General features: G+C 43.3%; 1 protein-coding gene across 2 annotated transcripts in view; it reads right to left on the reverse strand.

The window, feature by feature from the left end:
- The window catches only part of RAB30 (RAB30, member RAS oncogene family), a 156,168-nt gene that overhangs the window by 108,165 nt on the left and 23,632 nt on the right, over positions 1–24,371 (reverse strand). The window lies entirely within an intron of this gene.

A 24,371-nucleotide genomic window follows, 5' to 3' on the forward strand; every position in this document is an offset into this window, starting at 1 on the left:
GTTGTCACTGTTGTGGGAACACTGTAGCTGGTCAGTATGGGGTCTTTGTAATGGTGGCACTGTGGTTGTTATGGGATTACTGTGGCTGACACTGTTATATGGACTGTGACAGTCTCTACAATGGAGTCTCTGTGGCTATCCCTGTTATGGGGGGCACTATGATAGGCTTTCCTATGAGTAGACTTACATGCTCACTGTTACATGGCTCTATGACAGTACCTGTTATTGGGGACACTGTTGACTTTTATTGTCAGTGTTATAGAAAGCTTTGACTGTTATGGGGCACTGAGGCTGTCATTGTTAAGGGGCACTTCGGTTGTGACTGTTATGGGAACACTGTGGCTGGTACTGTTATAGCGACTGTGGCTGCTGTCCTCAGTATGGGGTCTTTGTAATGGTGGCACTGTGGCTGTTGTTGTTATGGGGCACTGCGGCTGTCATTGTTATGGGGCATTTCGGTTGTGACTGTTATCGAAACACTGTAGCTGGTACTGTTATAGCGACTGGCTTTCCTCAGTATGGGGTCTTTGTAATGGTGGCACTGTGGTTGTTATGGGAATACAGTGGCTGACACTGTTATATGGACTGTGACAATTTCTATTATGGGCTATTGCTGTTATGGGGGCACTGGGCCTTCCTATGAGTAGACTTTTATGGTCACTGTAATATGACTTTATGACCAACTCTGTTATGGGGACACTGTGGACTTTTATTGTCAGTGTTATAGAAAGCTTTGTTTGACTGTTATGGGGGCAATGAGGCTGTCATTGTTATGTGGCACAGAGGCTGTCATTTATGGGGGCACTTCGGTTGTAACTGTAATGGGAACACTGTGGCTTGTACTGTTATAGCGACTGTAGCTGCTGTCCTCAGTATGGGGTCTTTGTAATGGTGGCACTGTGGTTGTTACTGTTATGGGAATACAGTGGCTGACACTGTTATATGGACTGTGACAGTCTCTGTGGCTATCCCTGTTATGGGGGCACTGTGATAGGCTTTCCTATGAGTAGACTTTCATACATGGCTCTATGACAGTACCTGTTATGGGGACATTGTTGACTTTTATTGTCACTGCTATAGAAAGCTTTGTTTGACTGTTATGGGGGCACTGAGGCTGTTATTGTTATGGGGCTCTAGGACTGTCCCTTATGTGCAGCTATTTTTCTTATTTGGACACCTTAGCTGGCTCTATGAGGCACTAGGGGGGATTCATCAAAACCTGTGTAGAGGAGGAGTCGTGCAGTTGCCCAAAACAACCAGACTGCTTGTTTCACTTTTATTTTTAAAATGACTCTGAAAAATGAAAGAAGCGATCTGATTGGTTGCTATGGGCAACTGCACCACTCTTCCTCTCCACAGGTTTTATAAAACTCCCCGCTATGTCTATCTCAGTTATGAACACTGTGTCTGATACAGTTGGGGGGACACTGGGGAAGATTTATCAGAAACTGTCCAGAGGAAAAGTTGCCCAGTTGCCCATAGCAACCAATCAGATCGCTTCTTTCATTATTGAAAATACATCTGCAAAATGAAAGAAGCAAACTGATTGGTTGCTATGGGCAACTCAGCAACCTTTCCTCTGGACAGGTTTTGATAAATCTCTCCCACTAAGTCTGTTGTGGGGGCACTGTGACTGTCACTGCTATGAGGATACACTGGTTGCTATTGTTATGTGGACACTGTGGAAGATATAATTATAGGGACTGTGGTTGTCCCTATGATGGGGACTCTATACTTGGCTCTGTTATGAGGCTCTGTTGCAGAGGGTATTAAAAGCATATCAAATTTTTTGGTGGGAGCACTCTACATGGCTCTGTTATGGGGGCACGGTTTATGGCTCTGTTATTGGGGCTCTTTGCATGGCTTTGTTATGGGGGCACTGGTACGATGCAATGTGTCTGGCTTTGCAATGAATAGTTATGTTATAGGGGCACTATGCATGGTTATGTTATAGGGGCACTGTGTATGGCCTTGTTATGGGGGCACTGTGCATGGCTCTGTTATAAGGGCTCTGTACATGGCTCTGTTATGGAGCAATGTGGCTGGTTTTGTAATGGAGAACTAAGCCTGGTTATGTTATGGGGACAATGTGCCTGGCTGTAACAAGGCCCTTGTTGCAGTTTCTGTGGTGTCCCGGTACCGTATTGCATACCGTACCTAGTGTGGTGGTCCCCAAAGTCAGAGTAACTACGCTCAGTTAGGGTCCCCCAGGTGGGGCAGCCCCTAGTCGCCTCTTCTCTACTCTAATTCTATAGTGTTAACACATGTATATATTTAGTAATAATGTATATTTAATATAATGCATAGTACTTACCTTCGGTCATGTGACAATGTTAATATCCTCTATGGTATGTTGTAGGACCTTTGGAGGTCCTTGGGTCACATGTTACCCATAAACCTTTGTAATGGTGATTGACACAAGTATTGGACCAATTAGCACTAGTCCAGCCATGCCCATATAAGGGAGCTGTAGCCAATTATCGCTCTCTTGGGTTGCTTCTCTCGTGGATGCCGGACTAGCAGGACGGATCTGCGCAACTTGCAAAGACACGCTAGGCCTGAAAACCTACCGGCCTCAGCGGAACTTAAACCGTGAGTTCTAAACTACCCCTGCTAAAGCTAGCGTGACTAATGGACCGCAACTAATTCCCCTAAATCCAGTGGAATAGCGCATATTAACCTAAAGACTCTAAACTGCTAAAGTCCCAACCTTTGTCAATCTCCAAAGAAAGCTTGCATATATAGCAACTGCCCGGTTATGAAGCTTGCATAAAATCTTCAGTAAAAGTTACAACTGTTTCAGAAAACTCTCCGGTTGTGGACATTCCATTATTTTCTACCTTCCTATCGCTCTTGGGAAGGGTGGCGGTAGGACAAGCTTTACAGAGGAGCCCGCACCCTGGCATCACGAATAGCAAGGGTTAACAAGCACCCTTTAGTCACCGCACAGCTACACTCCCCCAGGCTATCACACTTACTATTATGGGACATTGTGTTTGCCTTTGTTATGGGGGGGGGGGGGGGGGATGCTTTGGCCGTCATTGTCATTGGGCCACTCTTCAGTTAGATTTGCCTTGTTATGGGAACAACATGGGGAGATTTTTTAACACCGGTGTTTGATACTCTAATGCATTGTTTTCCAATCAGTGTGCCTCCAGCTGTTGCAACACCACAACTCCTAGCATCCTGGAAGTTGTAGTTTTGCAACAGCTGGAGGTGCACTGTTTGAGAAACGCTGCTCTAGTCTTAAGCTGAAGTGTATTGGAGTAAAATATGTCCAACTTATGAAGAGGTGTATGTCTCCTAAGATCTGGAGCATCTTGGGCTGTTCTGAAGAATCCAACTGAAACCTGAGCACCAACTGTGAGTAGAGGGTCCGTTTTAGTGTGCAAGGAGTCCTCTTTCCCACCTGGTGTATGTCTGTGCCCCCCCCCCCCCCCCCCCCCCCCTGATGGTCTCCAAGAGAACCTTCAGCAGAGATGTCACTAGAGCAGGGATTATTGATGGTCGCCTGTCTGAGTGCTTAAATATCTGGGTTAATAGCAGCACGGCGGCGGCACGCTGTGACATGACGGGCTGGAAGCCGCACGAAAATCGTTACGACACGAGGCAGTCACACTGACACTAATGATTTCTGGCACATTACTGTTTTTGTGTCCATGGGACCTTGACAGAAGGACAACAAAACATAGCAGAATGCAGATCTAATTGGTCTGATCTATCAATATTAGGGATGTCCTGATACCGATATTGGTATAGATATCGGAACTTGTACTCGTGCAAATGTCCCCGATACCTGCAAACCATAAAAATAAAAATCCCCCTCATCTTTCCTCTTTTCCTGCTCTGAGGCCTCTTTATCATTCGCTCTGTTATCCGGAGTGGTGCAGGACCTGCCGCACAATGACATTGTTTTATCATGCAGCAGGTCCTGCACCACTCCGGATGACAGATAGAAGGTGAAGGTCCTGCACCACTGACAGTAAGATGCAGAGGCCTCCGTATGGGAGTGGAGGGAAAATAAGTGGGATTTTTCTTATTTTCTTTTGGAGGGACTTATTGGGGGAAACTACCTATAGAAGGTTCCCTACCTGACTTCCTACCTACTAGGAGCATCTACCTAACAGGAGGTTTACTACCTACCTAACTACTGGGGGCTTCTATCTAATAGTGGGGAATTTCCTACCTACATACTGGGGGCTTCTACCTAGAGGAGAGGTTCCCTACCTACCTAACTACTGGAGGCTTTTACCTAATAGTGGGGAATTCCCTACCTATCTACTGGGGACTTCTACCTAACAGTGGGGAATTCCCTACCTACCTACTAGGGGTTTTTACCAAGAGGAGAGGGGTTTCCTACCTAAGTACTGGTGCATCTAACTTATAGGAGAGATTATCTACCTAGTTGGGGCTTCTACCTAATGAAGGGGATTCCCTGCCTACTGGGGGCATCTACCTAATAGGGGAGATTCCTTACCTACTGGGGGCTTCTATCTAATGGGGGGGGGGGGGGGCATTCCCTACAGGGGGCATATCTTAATTGTGATTGTCAGTGAGGGCCTCATGTTTGACTTTCACTTAAAGCTTCACAAGTCTTGAGCCTCCTCTGCTGTCACAAGACATTAAAATATAAAATGATTAAAAAGAAGGTAAGTGCCTCTCACAGCAGTAATGTTAGGTTAACTGAGATCTTCTCACACCCAGAGAGAAAGGAAAGGGAAAAAATATATAAAAAAAAGATTTCTCAGTCCTCAGCAAACCAACCACTCATTTTGGATGTATGATGGCTTATTGGCTCACTCCAGGAAAAAATATAGAATTTCCAGACCAATAACTTATAAAATTGACACTTTATTCTAAAATATATCAAGCTAAAATGTACAATTGAGCAACAGCCACAGGGCCCGACGGCTGTGCATATGGTATAACACTGGACCCTAATGAGGGAATATGATAAATATGGTTCCTTATATCACACAATGGTAATACTAAATGGCCGTATTCTGCAGAACAGAAAAATAAATATTCACATATCATCAGATGCCACAGTTTAGTACATATTGTCAGTCTTGAAATGGAAGTATAGGCACAATCTCAAATGATGCACAAGTTCCACCAAACCTGTAGAAAAGAAAGAGGAATAATGGATTGTGGCAATATGGTGGATTACACTTGTGTCTCCCCAGTCCTGTGAATATAAAGAATTTGGCAAAGTCCTGCTAGAATATTCAAAAGAAACCCAAGTCCTAAAACGGAGTCCAGCTGGGTAGCGTAGTGCAGCGGAGTCCGGCTGTGTATATTAGTATATCGCCGGTAATGTCAGCATTAAGCTCCGTGCGGATAGAAGATGCAGTCACAGCGCGACACTCTCCCCTCCACGTTAGTCCGGTTGTCAGCGGTTTCCTGCTCTAGCTGAAGGCGGTAGGAGCGCACTGTGTGCGACCGCTCACTTCAGCCAGCTCCCGATGACGTGGATGGTCAGTTGAGTGCCGGTCAGCTGATCGGGTCTGCTTTAGCGCGCTCCACTGTATCTTCTATATAAATGGTTCTTTCAAGCTTGCAGGTTTACCAATCTCTTTCAGTGGTTGTTTATTGCAATCGCTTGCGCAGGCTTTGTATCAAGTATTGCGCAATAATGAAAGTTCCTCCAATACTTCGATTTCGGAGAAAAGCCGCAGTAATAACCATCATAGTGTGAATAGGGTATAGGTAAAATAAGTCAACCAAACGCGTTTCGGGGTGTATAGGTGAACATAAACCGTTCAGTACCCCTTCCTCAGTGGTATATGTTATAATAAAGGTAGACACATTTGTTACTTATATGGTATGGAAAATCTAACACCTGTGGATTGATCATGGCTCTCCACCAATATGGAGTGGATCGGTCTTGGATCCCTCTTAAGAGCCGGAGAGTACCTATCAGGGTTTCAATGAAGGTATCTCTCAAACTATCAAAAGGAACAGTAAATATGTATTCTATTGTTTGTTATAAACAAGGTCATTTTGTACATGTGGCCTATTTATATGGTCCACTCAAAATGACGGATAAAAATATTGTCTCCAAAATATTTATAATAAATGAAGTATGTATGTGAATGGGTGTATAAGTACCGGCGGCAGTCAGATGACCATGGGAGCTGGCTGAAGTGAGCGGTCACACACAGTGCGCTCCTACCGCCTTCAGCTAGAGCAGGAAACCGCTGACAACCAGACTAACGTGGAGGGGAGAGTGTCGCGCTGTGCCTGCATCTTCTATCCGCACGGAGCTTAATTCTGACATTACCGGCGATATACTAATATACACAGCCGGACTCCGCTGCACTACGCTACCCAGCTGGACTCCGTTTTAGGACTTGGGTTTCTTTTGAATATTCTAGCAGGACTTTGCCAAATTCTTTATATTTACAGGACTGGGGAGACACAAGTGTAATCCACCATATTGCCACAATCCATTATTCCCCTTTCTTTTCTACAGGTTTGGTGGAACTTGTGCATCATTTTGGGATTGTGCCTACGGTATATTTCCATTTCAGGACTGACAATATGTACTAAACTGTGGCATCTGATGATATGCGAATATTTATTTTTCTGTTCCGCAGAATACGGCTATTTAGTATTACCATTGTGTGATATAAGGAATAGAGATGAGCGAACTTACAGTAAATTTGATTCGTCACGAACTTCTCGGCTCCGCAGTTGATAACTTATCCTGCGTAAATTAGTTCAGCCTTCAGGCGCTTCGGTGGCCTGGAAAAGGTGGATACATTCCTAGGAAAGAGTCTCCTAGGACTGTATCCACCTTTTCCAGCCCACCGGAGCACCTGAAAGCTGAACTAATTTATGCAGGAAAAGTCATCAACTGCCGAGCCGAGAAGTTCGTGACGAATCGAATTTACTGTAAGTTCGCTCATCTCTAATAAGGAACCATATTTATCATATTCCCTCATTAGGGTCCAGTGTTATACCATATGCACAGCCGTCGGGCCCTGTGTCTGTTGCTCAATGGTACATTTTAACTTGATATATTTTAGAATAAAGTGTTATTGGTTGGGAAATTCTATATTTTATCCTGGAGTGAGCCAATAAGCCATCATACATCCAAAATTAGTGGTTGGTTTGCTGAGGACTGAGAAATCTATTTTTATCTGATATATCTGTAATTGGTATTGGGGCATCCTTAAAAAAGCAGCGGCTGCTGATTGGTTGATGCAGTTAAAGGAGTACTCCGGAGCTAACCTTTTATGGGGGAATTGGAGCATGAGGAAAAGTTATATAACATTCTAATATACTCACGTTTTTCCATATGGTCTTCTTCCCGGTCTTCTCCTCGCTTTTCTCTCCGGCTGTATTTCTTCTTGATCCGCCGCCATCTTCGCCCGGTGACTCATCGCTCCCATGAGTCACTGCGGGCTGTGCCGGCCTCCCCGCCCGGAGTCGGCTACTCCCACAAAGTTAATTTATTCTGCGCATGCGCAGTACTACGCAAATAGCGTAGGGCTAACGCTAGGCTCCTATCGCTGCCTACGTTAACCCTACGCTATTTCCGTAGTGCTGCGGCATTCTTGTGACACCGCTAGTGCAGTGTTTCCCAACCAGGGTGCCTCCAGCTGTTGCGAAACTACAACTCCCAGCATGCCCGGACAGCCTTCGGCTGTCCGGGCATGCTGGGAGTTGTAGTTTTGCAACAGCTGGAGACACCCTGGTTGGGAAACACTGCGCTAGTGGGCACATGGATCAGTGGGCTAGTGGGCACATGGATGGGTGGATCAGTGGGCTAGTGGGCACATGGATCGGTGGGCTAGTGGGCACATGGATGGGTGGATCAGGGGGCTAGTGGGCACATGGATGGGTGGATCAGTGGGCTAGTGGGCACATGGATCAGTGGGCTAGTGGGCACATAGATGGGTGGATCAGTGGGCTAGTGGGCACATGGATGGGTGGATCAGGGGGCTAGTGGGCACATGGATGGGTGGATCAGTGGGCTAGTGGGCACATGGATCAGTGGGCTAGTGGGCACATAGATGGGTGGATCAGTGGGCTAGTGGGCACATGGATGGGTGGATCAGTGGGCTAGTGGGCACATGGATGGGTGGATCAGTGGGCTAGTGGGCACATGGATCAGTGGGCTAGTGGGCACATGGATGGGTCGATCAGTGGGCTAGTGGGCACATGGAGAGGGCTGATGAGCTGGGAGGGGGAGGATGGGAGGAGATAACCACAAGGGAAGGAGCTGTGGGCGTCACTTTATTATAATTTATTATAATTTCCTGGGGGGGGGGGGAGAGAGGAGGGGGAGAGAGCAGCAGCTAACAGGAAGCTGGCGCAGGGAGTCATGGGAAATGTAGTCTTTATGACATGGCTACTTACTGCTACAGGTGGCAATTACAAGAGAATGGCTGGGCCAAATTCGACAAATGAGGTATCGTTGGAAAGGTCTTTGAAAGAGCTATCAGATGAGGTAAACTTTTTTTTTTAAGTACCAGCGCTCCGGAGTACTCCTTTAAGTGGCGTGAGCTGCTCCTGTAACACTAAGGCTAAGAAAGGAGACGGAGGTAAAAAAAAAAAAAAAAAAAAAAACTTTTTATTTTTATTTTTTAAAGCTAGACAATCATCTTTGTTGGAAAAAGCTGATAAACACTAGGGATCTATCAGGCCCTGGTGTAGAAAATCACACAACACCAATATTTGGTAAACCCCCACCCTAAAAGAGTTTGAATGTTAAGGACCAACACACTCTGGTCAGTAAGGGGTTAAAAATTCTTTAGGCCTTTAGCCAGGTGAAGCAACACAGATTTTTTTTTCATATTTTTTTTTCCCCATGAAAAAGAGTAGAGATGAGCGAACTTACAGTAAATTCGATTCGTCACGAACTTCTCGGCTCGGCAGTTGATGACTTATCCTGCGTAAATTAGTTCAGCCTTCAGGTGCTCCGGTGGGCTGGAAAAGGTGGATACATTCCTAGGAAAGAGTCTCCTAGGACTGTATCCACCTTTTCCAGCCCACCGGAGCACCGGAAAGTTGAACTAATTTATGCAGGAAAAGACATCAACTGCCGAGCCGAGAAGTTCGTGACGAATCAAATTTACTGTAAGTTCGCTCATCTCTAGAAAATATTTCTAGTTCATGGATTGTGAGTGGGTGAACCTAATGAAAAGTTTTAGAAAAGTTGGAATTTTTTGTCTCTTTGCTACCGTTCTATGAAGATCCGGCTCCTGCTACCTAATGGCTGAGCCCATCTTGGCTACATATGTGACTGTAGCTTCAAAGGGAACATTCTGAGGGGGTATGATGGGGGATGACAGATTTTCATCAGGTTGTGATCATGTTTGGCCCCTTGGGGGCTGGAATGTGATTTGGTGGGTGATGATAAGCACCGCCTGTCAGTAAATAAAATCCGGAGAAATTTGGTGAATTTAAATATTTGTGTAAAGTTTTACATAAAGATTTGTTTGTTATAAAATTACAGAATATAAAGAGGTCGTCCCCGCTTCTAGAAATAGTTTTTTTGATTGTTTGTTTTAAATGCTTTATTGAATTTTCCTTTATAAAAAAAAGTTATCCCACCTTAGAGACGAACCTTGAAAAAAAACTATTATAAAAATAAAGCAAGAAATTTCGGAAAAACATATCAATATTCCAACCTGAGCTCTGCCCTGGGGGAAAAGCCAAAAGGTGTTTATTAAAGATTATACTCACTCCGTCTAGAAATCAAAAGGAAGTGATGAAGGAGGGAAAAAAGGAACAATTTTCCTTTTCTGTTTTTTCTTTCCCATTCTAACCTTCCCCCCCCCATTCCCTCTCTGCCCTCCAGCCTCACATCTCAAACTTCCTCACAGACGTATTAGAAGAATTCAATCCACTCCTCACAGCATGCATCCCCATGTTTATCCAAAGAGAAATAGTTATGTACATATACCTACTACAATACTGCCCCATGTACGAGAATATAACTACTATAATACTGCCTCCTATATACAAGAATATAACTACTATAATACTGCTCCTATATACAAGAATATAACTGCTATAATACTGCTCCTATATACAAGAATATAACTACTATAATACTGCTCCTATATACAAGAATATAACTACTATAATACTGCCTCCTATATACAAGAATATAACTACTATAATACTGCTCCTATATACAGGAATATAACTACTATAATACTGCTCCTATATACAAGAATATAACTACTATAATACTGCTCCTATATACAAGAATATAACGACTATAATACTGCCTCCTATATAGAATATAACTACTATAATACTGCTCCTATATACAAGAATATAACTACTATAATACTGCTCCTATATACAAGAATATAACTACTATAATACTGCTCCTATATACAAGAATATAACTACTATAATACTGCTCCTATATACAAGAATATAACTACTATAATACTGCTCCTATATACAAGAATATAACTACTATAATACTGCTCCTATATACAAGAATATAACTACTATAATACTGCCTCCTATATACAAGAATATAACTACTATAATACTGCTCCTATATACAAGAATATAACTACTATAATACTGCTCCTATATACAAGAATATAACTACTATAATACTGCTCCTATATACAAGAATATAACTACTATAATACTGCCCATATATACAAGAATATAACTAATATAATACTGCTCCTATATACAAGAATATAACTACTATAATACTGCTCCTATATACAAGAATATAACTACTATAATACTGCCCATATATAAAAGAATATAACTACTATAATACTGCTCCTATGTACAAGAATATAACTACTATAATACTGCTCCTATATACAAGAATATAACTACTATAATACTGCCCATATTTACAAGAATATAACTACTATAATACTGCCCATATATACAAGAATATAACTACTATAATACTGCTCCTATATACAAGAATATAACTACTATAATACTGCTCCTATATACAAGAATATAACTACTATAATACTGCCTCCTATATACAAGATTATAACTTCTATAATACTTCTCCTATATACAAGACTATAACTACTATAATACTGCTCCTATATACAAGAATATAACTACTATAATACTGCTCCTATATACAAGAGTATAACTACTATAATACTGCTCCTATATACAAGAATATAACTACTATAATACTGCCCATATATACAAGAATATAACTACTATAATACTGCTCCTATGTACAAGAATATTACTACTATAATACTGCTCCTATATACAAGAATATAACTACTGTAATACTGCCCCTATATACAAGAATATAACTACTATAATACTGCCTCCTATATACAAGAATATAACTACTATAATACTGCTCCTATATACAAGAATATAACTACCATAATACTGCTCCTATATACAAAAATATAACTACTATAATACTGCCTCCTATATACAAGAATATAACTACTATAATACTGCTTCTATAAACAAGAATATAACTACTATAATACTGCTCCTATATACAAGAATATAACTACTATAATACTGTCTCCTATATACAAGAATATAACTACTATAATACTGCTCCTATATACAAGAATATAACTACTATAATACTGCTCCTATATACAAGAATATATCTACTATAATACTGCTCTTATATACAAGAATATAACTACTATAATACTGTCTCCTATATACAAGAATATAACTACTATAATACTGCTCCTATATACAAGAATATATCTACTATAATTCTGCCCCCTATATACAAGAATATAACTACTATAATACTGTCTCCTATATACAAGAATATAACTACTATAATACTGCTCCTATATACAAGAATATAACTACTATAATACTGCCTCCTATATACAAGAATATAACTACTATAATACTGCTCCTATATACAAGAATATAACTACTATAATACTGCTCCTATATACAAAAATATAACTACTATAATACTGCCTCCTATAAACAAGAATATAACTACTATAATACTGCTCCTATAAACAAGAATATAACTACTATAATACTGCTCCTATATACAAGAATATAACTACTATAATACTGCTCCTATATACAAGAATATATCTACTATAATACTGCTCTTATATACAAGAATATAACTACTATAATACTGTCTCCTATATACAAGAATATAACTACTATAATACTGCTCCTATATACAAGAATATATCTACTATAATACTGCTCCTATATACAAGAATATATCTACTATAATACTGCCCCCTATATACAAGAATATAACTACTATAATACTGTCTCCTATATACAAGAATATAAATACCATAATACTGCTCCTATATACAAGAATATAACTACTATAATACTGCTCCTATATACAAGAATATAACTACTATAATACTGCCTTCTATATACAAGAATATAACTACTATAATACTGCTCCTATATACAAGAATATAACAACTATAATACTGCCTTCTATATACAAGAATATAACTACTATAATACTGCCTTCTATATACAAGAATATAACTACTATAATACTGCTCCTATATACAAGAATATAACTACTATAATACTGCTTCTATATACAAGAATATAACTACTATAATACTGCTCCTATATACAAGAATATAACTACTATAATACTGCTCCTATATACAAGAATATAACTACTATAATACTGCTCCTATATACAAGAATATAACTACTATAATACTGCTCTTATATACAAGAATATAACTACTATAATACTGCCTCCTATATACAAGAATATAACTACTATAATACTGCCTCCTATACACAAGAATATAACTACTATAATGCTGCTTATATACAAGAACATAACTACTATAATACTGCCACCTATATACAAGAATATAACTACTATAATACTGCTCCTATATACAAGTGTCAGGATCCGGGTACTGAGAGGATACTGGTGGTGGATCCTCTGTGTCAGTGGGGTGATGGCGTGGGCCGTACCAGGGGAACGGAGTCTAAGGGGTTACTGGTTTTCACCAGAGCCTGGCGCAAAGCGGGATGGACTTGCAGCGGCAGGTAACCCCCAGGTCGTTCCACCCGATAGCCGCTCAACCCCAACTGACGGCTGAGATAGGCGCGGTACAAAGGATTAGGCAAGAGCAAGGTCGGACGTAGCAGAAGGTCAGGGCAGGCAGCAAGGATCGTAGTCAGGGGCAACGGCAGAGGGTCTGGAACACTGGCTTGGGACATACAAGGAACGATTTCACTGGCACAATGGCAACAAGATCGGGCGATGCTGGGAAGGGTAAGTGAGGTAATATAGGCTAGGACACAGGTGTATGCACTAATTGGGCCAGGCGCCAATCAGAGGCGCACTGGCTCTTTAAATCGCAGAGAGCCGGCGCGCGCAGGCCCTAGGGGGCGGAGCTGCGCGCGCCGGGACTGAACTGATGGAGGACTGGTGGGGTAAGAAGACTGGGATGCGAATCGCGAGCGGGCGCGTCCCGCTTCGCGGGTCCCATCCCCGCCAGTGACATTAATGCAGCGCTCCCGGTCAGCGGGTCTGACCGGGGCGCTGCAACAAGGTGAACGCTGCGAGCGCTCCGGGGAGGAGCGGGGACCCGGAGCGCTCAGCGTAACAACAACAATATAACTACTATAATACTGCTCCTATATACAAGAATATAACTACTATAATACTGCTCCTATATACAACACTATAAGTACTGTAATACTGCTCCTATATACAAGAATATAACTACTATAATACTGCTCCTATATACAAGAATATAACTACTATAATACTGCCCCCTATATACAATAATATAGCTACTATAATACTGCTCCTATATACAAGAATATAACTACTATAATACTGCCCCTATATACAAGAATATAACTACTATAATACTGCTCCTTTATACAAGAATATAACTACTATAATACTGCTCCTATATACAAGAATATAACTACTATAATACTGCTCCTATATACAAGAATATAACTACTATAATACTGCTCCTATATACAAGAATATAACTACTATAATACTGATCCTATATACAAGAATATAACTACTATAATACTGCTCCTATATACAAGAATATAACTACTATAATACTGCCCCCTATATACAAGAATATAACTACTATAATACTGCTCCTATATACAAGAATATAACTACTATAATACTGCTCCTATATACAAGAATATAACTACTATAATACTGCCCCCTATATACAAGAATATAACTACTGTAATACTGCTCCTTTATACAAGAATATAACTACTATAATACTGCTCCTATATACAAGAATATAACTACTATAATACTGCTCCTATATACAAGAATATAACTACTATAATACTGCTCCTATATACAAGAATATAACTACTATAATACTGCCCCCTATATACAAGAATATAACTACTATAATACTGCCTCCTACAATTTCACACAATTTACCTTAGACTAAAGTATTATGGTGTATCATCTCTTTATTGACCAGCTGTTGTATATAGATGCAGTTACGTAAGACTATAATATACACTATAGATTTCGGTATTTTTACCCTCAGACTCTATAGAAATCCTCCTCTTTGATGATATAGGATAATTGTAGTAAATCATTGGAGATGACACACAGATACACCAATATATTTTCGGAGGAAACTTCAGGCAAAACATTTTATGGGTAATTTCCTGGGTAAACGTTACCATCTGTAGCCTACATCACAAGATAGGCCGTCCTCAATCCTCCTGTCCTGTCACCATGTTAGAAGTTATATTCAGCTGTTTCTTAGTCACATCTGTTTCCTCTCTATCCGTTCCCAAAAGTGGTGACTACTTATTGCTGCCATTAGTTGCCTATGAGGTTGTTATTTGGCTTTCTGAGGCCCTATGTGGTAAATCTACCAAATATAGGAATGCTGTGGTTCCCGATGATTCTGTTGGTTTTCTCCAGGTTTCCTAGAAACTGCCAAAAACTTGCACAGGAAATGGTTAAACCTCTTCTGACATGAGACTTGCCAGAAGATTTTGTGGGCATCTATCAACCATTTCCACCACTAAAGGGACATTTCCACATGTTACGGGGCAGGCGGCTTATCGATACAGTACTTCATCTATCTTCTTGTAGGTCAGTCCGACTCAGGTCTCCATCTCCTTGGCCTACAGTTGGATCCTTGAGTCGATTGAAGGGCTAGTCCAATGCTACCTGACCACTTCTGGACCTCATGGTATATATTTTGCTTGGACAAACTCAACATCACGTCAGAATCTTGTACCACGGGAGGATGTTTAGGTACTTTAGTGGGCCAGTCCAATCCTGCTTGGTCACTACTTAAATGGGTACTCCGCCCCTAGACATTTTATCCCCCATTCCAAAGGATAGGGCATAAGATGTCTGATCGCAGGGGTCCCGCCGCTGGGGACCCCCGTGATCTCCCTTCAGGACCCGGCATTCATTTAGAGCGTCAGGTGCAGCGCCGGAGGCTCGTAACATGAAGGTCATGCCCCGCTCGTGACATCATGACCATGCCCCCTCCATGCAAATCTATGGGAGGGGCACGTAATTGCCGTCACGCCCCCTCCCATAGACTTGCATTGAGGGGGCGTGGCCGTGATGTCACACACCTCCGTGCTGCATCACCAGTCATCTGGCACGGAACGAAGTTCGCTTTGTGCACCAGGTGTCTGGGGTTCCGCAACCAAGTGGCAGGACCCCTGCGATCAGACTTCTTATCAGACAGTACCCCTTTAACCTCAAGGACCCTAATATGTCTGGAAGAATCTCATTATTACATTAGAACATGGGCCTATAAGAGGATATTTCTGTCCTTTGGTAGTCTAATCCAACTCTATACGAACACTGATGGACCGCTAGAACTCTAGTCTGGCTGAAAGATGCATCATTATCGTGCCAAAATCTGGGCCTATCAGAAGATTCTGGAATCTTCAGGATAGTCAATTCAAGTATGCCTGATCTCATGGACCCTAGAGTGACTGGACAAGTCTCAACATCATATCAGAACCTTGAGTCATGGGAAGATGCTTGGGTCCGCTAGTGGTTCAGTCCAATCCTGTATGACCTCCGCTGGACCACAACAACTCTATTGTGGCTGTATGACCCCCATTATTGTTCAAACCCTGTCTCGGAAGTGGATCATTACGTACTCTAGTAGCTCAGTCTAGTGCTTCATGACCACTGATGGACCTTCTAAGCTCCTGGTCTGGCTAAACAAGTACCATTATACTATATGTAAGTGGGTCCATCAGAGTTCTTCTAGTTGATCAGTCCATACCTGCCAGATCTCATAGACGATTGTAATGTCAGCACTCTGGCCAGACACGTTGGCCTATCCTCTCATGTCCCCGCTGCCGGCTGGGCTGGGATTCGCATCGGGGGACGCGCCCGCATGCGAATTCCAGACCGTCACTCCCCTCCCTGGCCTTCCGTGTTCTCAATCCCGGCGAACGTGCCCCCGCCTCCTAGGGCGTGCACGCGCCGGAGCTCTAGGATTTAAAGGGCCAGTACGCCCTAATTAGTGTCTTAACCTGTTCCTTCCCTATATGTGTGTGCACCTCCCCCTGCCCTTTGCTGGATCTTTGTTGCCCTAGTGCCTAAAAGAAAGATTTTGTGTTCCCGTTTATCCGTGTACCTGATCCTTGTTCCGTGACCTGACCCTGCTACTGTGCCGCCTGCCCTGACCTTCAGCTATCCTGACCACGTCTTGGCTTTATCCTTCTGTGTGGACAAGTCGTGCCAGGGGTACCCCGTCTGCCGCAGCAAGACCATCCCACTTTGTGGCGGGCTCTGGTGAAAACCAGCGGCACCTTAGACTCTGCTCCCTGGCAAGGCCCAGGCCATCATCCACACAGGCCCAGAGGATCCACCACCTGCCGTGACCCTTACAAGCATATCTTAGCTGGTCAAGTTCCATGACTTTATGTGAACTTGGGCCCATAGGAGAATTTTTGGGGTCCTCTGGTGGACCTCTAACCCAGCATAGTGGTGTGTAGACCAAAAATAAACCTGTATATAAAAATGAATAATGAATAATATTCCCCAGGATGGATCGGAGTCTTTTTTTTTAGAAATCACAGCGCGCTCTTCAAAGCCTATTGTCAGTGCCGAGAAGCTTCATATCGCGCCCACATGACATCGGATCATTTAATTATACATAAAATGCGAGCGGGTTACACGACAAACTGGCAGGACGCAACGCGCTCAGCAAAGGCTTCTAACTCTTCTAACATCCCATCTCTTAGATCCATGCTGTCATCTGCTGCACCGTGCATAAATCCGACGGCACAAAGTACTCCGAGACAGCCAACAAGATTACAGAGAGGAACTTTTTGTATTTGCTTTTATAAGACGAATCGCAGAAACGCTGAAAAATATTTCATTGATCTCTACTTCTCTGGTTCCTCATCCGAACATGCTTTTTTGTATTTTTTATTTTTTTGCAGTAGCTTTATATGATAGGATACTTTTTTATCACTGAAGTAGAGCCCAGTGACCATCCCTAGTATACAACACGTGGCCTGAAGTGGCCACATGAGCTTTATGTTCACACACCAATTTTTTGAGCCTCGTATTGAACCCTAATTGAAAAATTATAAACTTTTGGTCTGGTTGGCACCGGAACATGGTTGACATAGATTTACCTTCTACTGGGCTATTTTCAACATGGGCCCAACCTAGGGTTGCCACCTGGCCGGTATTTTGGCCACTATGCAATGGCCGGTATTTATCCAACCAATCCTCCAACTCCCGGAATGTTGCACCATATGCTATACCAGTGTTTCCCAACCAGAGTGCCTCCAGCTGTTGCAAACGGCTGTCCGGCCATACTGGGAGTTGTAGTTTTGCAACAGCTGGAGGCACAGTGGGTGGGAAAACACTGACCTATGCTATATACTAGGGATCGACCGATTATCGGTTTGGCCGATATTCACGATTTTGGACGTTATCGGTATCGGCAAATACCTTGCCGATAATCCAATGATGCCCCCCCCCAAAAACGCCACCCCCACCGCGCCGCACCCCCAACTGCACCACCCCAGCCAGAGACCGCCGCTGCCCCATTGCCTCCCCCATCCCCGGTTTTATAATTACCTGTTCCCGGGGCCGGAGGGTCCACTCTACCTCTGGCTCCTGCGGCGTTCTGTGTTACGCTGTGCGCAGCTATAAGTGACGTCCTCAACGCGACGTCACCGCCAGTGCGCACAGTGACAGCTCAGGAGAACGCCGCCAGAGCCAGAAGTAGTGCAGACCCCGGGAACAGGTAATTATAAAACCGGGAATGGGGGAGGCAATGGGGCAGCGGCGGAGGTGGTCTCTAGCCGGGGCGGTGCGGTGGGGGGTGCGGTGCAGTGGGGGGGGGGGGAGGCGTTCGAGGTGGTGGTGATAGGACTCAGGGCAGGCAAGGGGAGAGAAGCGGGTGGCGCCGGCGGTCTCTGGCAACGCAAAAGCCGCTGCAGATCATTGATTTGAAGCGAGCACTTTAAATCAATGATCTGCAGCGGTATCAACGGGGGGAGGTGGATAAACTACAGATTGGTGCGCAAAAAATCAGCCCTCATACAGGCCCCATATTAGGAGAAATCATTTATAGGGGTCAGAATAGGATAAAATCTCCCCCCGCATATGTGTATCCTCTGATGTTACGCATATATAATTAATTATGGAAATCAGCATGGCCGGTATTTTTTTTCAAGAAAGGTAGCGACCCTACCCAACCACAAGGCCCCAAAGGCCTTCAATAGAAAAACCAAGCACCAAGGCAATTCAGTTTTTTCCCCAATAAAGCCCCACTTCCAACATAGTGCCAAGTCAGGAGGCTATAAGGGTATAGATAGTGGTGCCATTTGATCACATAGTAGATAGAACCCACATAGAAGTCCCTACAAAAAGGTACTGAGTGGGCCCCTCAATGGCTATTATGGCTATAGTTTTGGCTATACATCACCCTTATTATAATACCACCATATTCTTTGTTCTAAATCCTCACTGGTGATGAGCGGCAGGAGCCATATTCCAATTTGCGATATTTCACGAATATATTGAAGAATATTCGTCCTATGTTCGCGAAATTCTCATATTTGCTATGTTCGTTCCCTTTTTTTCCCATGCGAAAATTCCCATAATAATTTGCATGTGAAAAAAAACACAAAAAAAAAACGAATATTCGTCATTACGAATATATAGCACTATATTCTAAATATTTGCAAAATCGCGAAGTACCGATATTCGTGATAAAAATTTGCATTACGAATATTCGTGCTCAACACTAATCCTTACGTCACGATTTTAGTATAAGAGACAGGTGACCATGTGACGCTACCTTCCTGGATCTTACAAAGCCACAATTTAACGCGTCTGTAATATGGAGCCCATCAAAATCTCCTATGGTGGCCATAGTCATGCAATGGTGCCCCCTAAAATACCGCTGTATTACGGCCATGTGAAGGCAGTCTACTTGTTTTCTTGGGCTATGCACACCATAGGGTTTTTGACCGGATTTCTCCATCTGTGGTCATCTGATGGTGACAGATGAGGCGGACAAGTGCTCTAAGCCAATGACCCCAGTGTTGCTTCCATATACAGGCACCGTATAAATCTACAAAAAGCTCCTAATATCTCAGTTTTCTAGGTTCCCATACGGCTGGGTTCACAAGTAGCATTTTGGTCAGTATTTGGTCCTTATGCAGATCAGTATTTGTAGCCAACACCAGAAGTGGAAACCAATGCCGATTTGCCCCTTTTTTTGTGTTTTGGAGACACTCCTAGTTTTGGCTAAACGACTAACCAAAATGAGGGCTAAATACTAACCAAAAGTTATACATACAGTAGGCATTTAATACATAAAGGGGTACTCCGCCCCTAGACATCCTCTCCCCTATCCAAAGGATAGGGGATAAGATGTCTGTTCGCAGGGGTCCCACTGCTGGGGACCCCCGCGATCTCCCTGTTGCACCTGGCATTTGTTTAAAGCGTCGGGTGCAGCGCAGGAGACTTGTGATATCACGGCCGGGCCCCACTCATGATGTCACGGTCAAGCCCTCTCAATGCAAGTCTAGCACAGGGCGTGATGGTCGTCATGCCCCCTCAAATAGACTTGCATTGAGGGGGCATGGCCGTAATGTCACGAGCATTGCATGACCATGACGTCACGAGCCTCCGCCCCACATCGCTAGTCATCCGGCATAGAGCGAAGATGTCTGGGGTGCTGCAGCCAAGATCGCGGGGTCCCCAGTGGCGGACATCTTATCCCCTTTCGATAGAGGATAAGATGTCTAGGGGCAGAGTACCCCATTAAGTACTAAATGTACACACAGTATTTTGACCTTCATTGCAAGCCTTAAAAAAATAGTTCTTTTTGAAACATAAGTCTCAGGCTATGTTCACACATGCCATTTTTGTAAAAAAAAACATCTGGGCCAGCATTTACAAGCTGTTTATAAGCTGTTTATTGCATTTGTTTTTGATTTTTCAAAAACTTTTTTCTGCGCCATAAAAAACCAAAAAAAGTTCCAAAAATGTGACATGTTGAGACATAAACAGCCCAATAAAAGTAAATAATAATTATGGATGTAAGAACTGAATGTAGACCAAAATCTTTTGGATGTAAACCTGATATTATTGGACATTAAGGTCTTGTTGTAAAACAATCATTACGTAAGGCGGATTATAGTGTTTTATTTGGCTGGAGGGCACACGGCCCGACACCTCAAAGTGTCATCTCCTCCACCGGTTCACCACAAGTTTCCTGAGGTCGTCCTTATGCCGTCTGTGGTTTACCACTAAAACACCCGCTAATCACAACGTTACAGAGCGGTTTCCTGAGGGGCTACAATTAGAATGCAGGAAATGGGAACTCTACAATGTAACAGTGGGCGATTAGGTCATGTGACCGGTGTCAGGCCCAAGGCCTGATTATTAAATTCCTATATGTGTATTATAATTATAACTGTGTGATGTATTATCCAAGCCAGGGGTGAGAGGTCATTCAGACTGTGTTTTGTGTATTGCATTTTATTGGGGGTCTGGCTGCTTGTTTACTTCTCCTTTGAAGTCAAAGGCTCTTTTGAAGTCATGCACTCTGGTCCCATCATATAATCAAACAGATAAGGGGTCAGGAAGAGAGAAGACCCCCTGGTGGGACCAGAGGGGAGGGGGGAATGCTAGACTCAAAGTTGGCTGTTCAATGCTAGGCAACAAGCTGACAAGACCATCCTAAGAACAGCTGGAACTCACTCATGGACTGCTATATCATCATGCTGTAAGAACTTCATCTTTTTTTTTCTGAACTTGCCTTGCTAAACTCTTTTATATATTTTTTTAACTGTATGTCATTTGTTTCTATATTTTTATATAGTCAGCACTGTGATACCTTTTATCAGATTAAATGTTTAATTAATCAGCTCTGGTCTTTGATCTCTAAATATAGGAGCTCACCTTTCTGAAGGCAGCTCTCTTAAAACACGTTTATCTAAGGGTTAATTTGGTGACTTGCTGGGACTTGTAGTGGATACCCAGAGGTCTGGCGGCTTTAACCCTTGCACCATCACACTCTCTCTAGCGTCTTGGCTGGACCGATAGGGTGTGATCGTGACAACCGGCGTCTCATGGAAATGAATGGTGGGTGCGTGTGTCTGCTCCGTCTTACAACTCAAGACACTGACACAGTACAGGAGCTTTCACCTGATCTTTCTAGCTTTATGTATTCATTTATGTATGCCTCCATTGTAGAACGGGACCCTTTAAATAGTCTTTCCACCAAGTAGGTGCCACAGTTCAGTAGTTCTGGGTTAATTGTAATAATTCACACATAACAATAGGTTCTGCTTGCAGCACGCAGTATAATAGAAACTTAAAGGGGTACTCCTAGACATCTTATCCCCTACCCAAAGGACCCCCGCAATCTCGGCTGTAGCACCCCAGACATCTGTGCTGGATGACTGATGATGCAGGGTGGAGGCTCGTGACGTCATGGCCATGCCCCCTAAATGCAAGTCTATTGTAGGGGGCGTGACGGCCTTAGGAGAGACCTAATAACTAGGGCTGGGCGGTATGACCAAATATGTGTATCACAGTATTTTTGTAACTTATGGCGGTTCCACGGTATAGAACGGTATTTCTTTCAACCGGAGGTTAAATAAACTGGAAATAACTTTACTGCAACTTCTATGCAGGTTAACAGGAGTGTTACGCCGAGCGCTCCGGGTCCCCGCTCCTCCCCGGAGCGCTCGCTACACTCTCGCTACTGCAGCGCTCCGGTCAGACCCACTGACCCGGTGCGCTGCGATACCGCCTCCAGCCGGGATGCGATTCGCGATGCGGGTGGCGCCCGCTCGCGATGCGCATCCCGGCTCCCGTACCTGACTCGCTCTCCGTCGGTCCTGTCCCGGCGCGCGCGGCCCCGCTCCCTAGGGCGCGCGCGCGCCGGGTCTCTGCGATTTAAAGGGCCACTGCGCCGCTGATTGGCGCAAGTGGTTCTAATCAGTGTGTTCACCTGTGCACTCCCTATGTATACCTCACTTCCCCTGCACTCCCTCGCCGGATCTTGTTGCCATTGTGCCAGTGAAAGCGTTCCTTGTGTGTTCCTAGCCTGTGTTCCAGACCTCCTGCCGTTGCCCCTGACTACGATCCTTGCTGCCTGCCCCGACCTTCTGCTACGTCCGACCTTGCTTCTGTCTACTCCCTTGTACCGCGCCTATCTTCAGCAGTCAGAGAGGTTGAGCCGTTGCTAGTGGATACGACCTGGTCACTACCGCCGCAGCAAGACCATCCCGCTTTGCGGCGGGCTCTGGTGAAAACCAGTAGTGACTTAGAACCGGTCCACTAGCACGGTCCACGCCAATCCCTCTCTGGCACAGAGGATCCACCTCCTGCCAGCCGGCATCGTGACAAGGAGTAACAGTCTTTACAGAGGACCGGACTTTAGGTTCCTCACAGTTGGTTGGGACCTTGTAGGGAAATAAGCTCTGAGGTTTGCGTTACGCTGTTCCACTGAATTTAGGGTTTGGTTTTAGGTTCAGTAGTCACGTAGATTTAGGATTGAGTTTAGTTGAACTCACGGTTTTGCATTCGGCTGAAGTTAGCAGGCTTCAGGCCTAGATTTGTCTTGCAGGTATGCACGGAACTCCTCTCTCTCTCTGATAGTCCGGAACCCAAGAGAGTGTTACTGCTTTGCCGTACAGCAACCAAGAGAGTGATCATTGGATACAGCACCCATTATATTAAGGGGGCAGACTCAAAGCTTATTGGTTCCCACCAACTGTCAGTCCTTTCACAAAGCATTGTGGTACATCATGTGACCCACTCACGTGACCTGGAAGGTCCTTAAGCTTAACCTAACAGTAGGCTTAGTAGTCATGTGACCTAAGGTCCTGGAAGTACTATACATATCTATTAATTATATACAAATTATATACATCAAACAACATAAAATTAAAGACGGAAGAGGTGACAAGGAGCTATCCCACTAAGAGGATTCCTAGCATGCCTGGGCATCTGGACCTCCACCACATGGAGACCACTGCTCTTTGACATTCATATGGGCACATGGACAAGGGTTGTCTCTGAATCGATAACTTGTAGACGCACAGGGTTAACACAACTTCCCTTATGATGCTGAATATACCAGAGAAGAATGCAACAGAATACATTTTAAAAAAGGACTATTCTCCTGCATCTTTTAGATTCCTGAACTGCATATAGGGAGGTACCACGCGTTTCAGGTTCCCAGCACGTAAATGTCCTGCACACGTCCTGGCAAGAAATCCTGCTTATAATAACATCACCGTGAGATTTACTGAAAGCCTTACATTAAAATTCCACTGAGGCTACATTAAGATATTTAAGGAGGGCACATTTAACACTGTCTTGTGCCAACTATTTGGGGATGTAGCAGAGCTGAACGAAACAATTCGGAGCTGCTTAGTTTTCATACAAATCCATGTTTTTGATTCAGAGAGAATCTGATAAAATGTATCGGTGTAGGAACATTTCACCACCAATCTCCTTCCTATTCTGTTTGTTACAGTGTATCTGTGCTGGTAAAATATATCATCTAGACTGGATGCAACTGTAGCAAACCCTCAGCCGTTATATGTGTTAGGTCAAGAAAGGTTTTCAGACTCTGAATGTAAAGAAATCTGTTCCCAAGTAGAAATGTTGTTAAGTACGGTAATCTATATGTATAATAGACAACGTATGTGTGTGTATATATATATATATATATATATATATATATATATATATATAGTAGTCCCCCAAGTTACAATATTAATCGGTTCCAGGACGACCATTGTATGTTGAAACCATCGTATGTTGAGACCATAACTCTAGGGAAACTTGGTAATTGGTTCTGAAGCCACCAAAATGTCCTCCAAAAATAGGAAAAAGTGAGGATTAAAGAAAAATA

Source organism: Hyla sarda, chromosome 2, assembly GCF_029499605.1.
Source record: "Hyla sarda isolate aHylSar1 chromosome 2, aHylSar1.hap1, whole genome shotgun sequence".
In the NCBI taxonomy this organism is placed as follows: Eukaryota; Metazoa; Chordata; class Amphibia; order Anura; family Hylidae; genus Hyla; species Hyla sarda.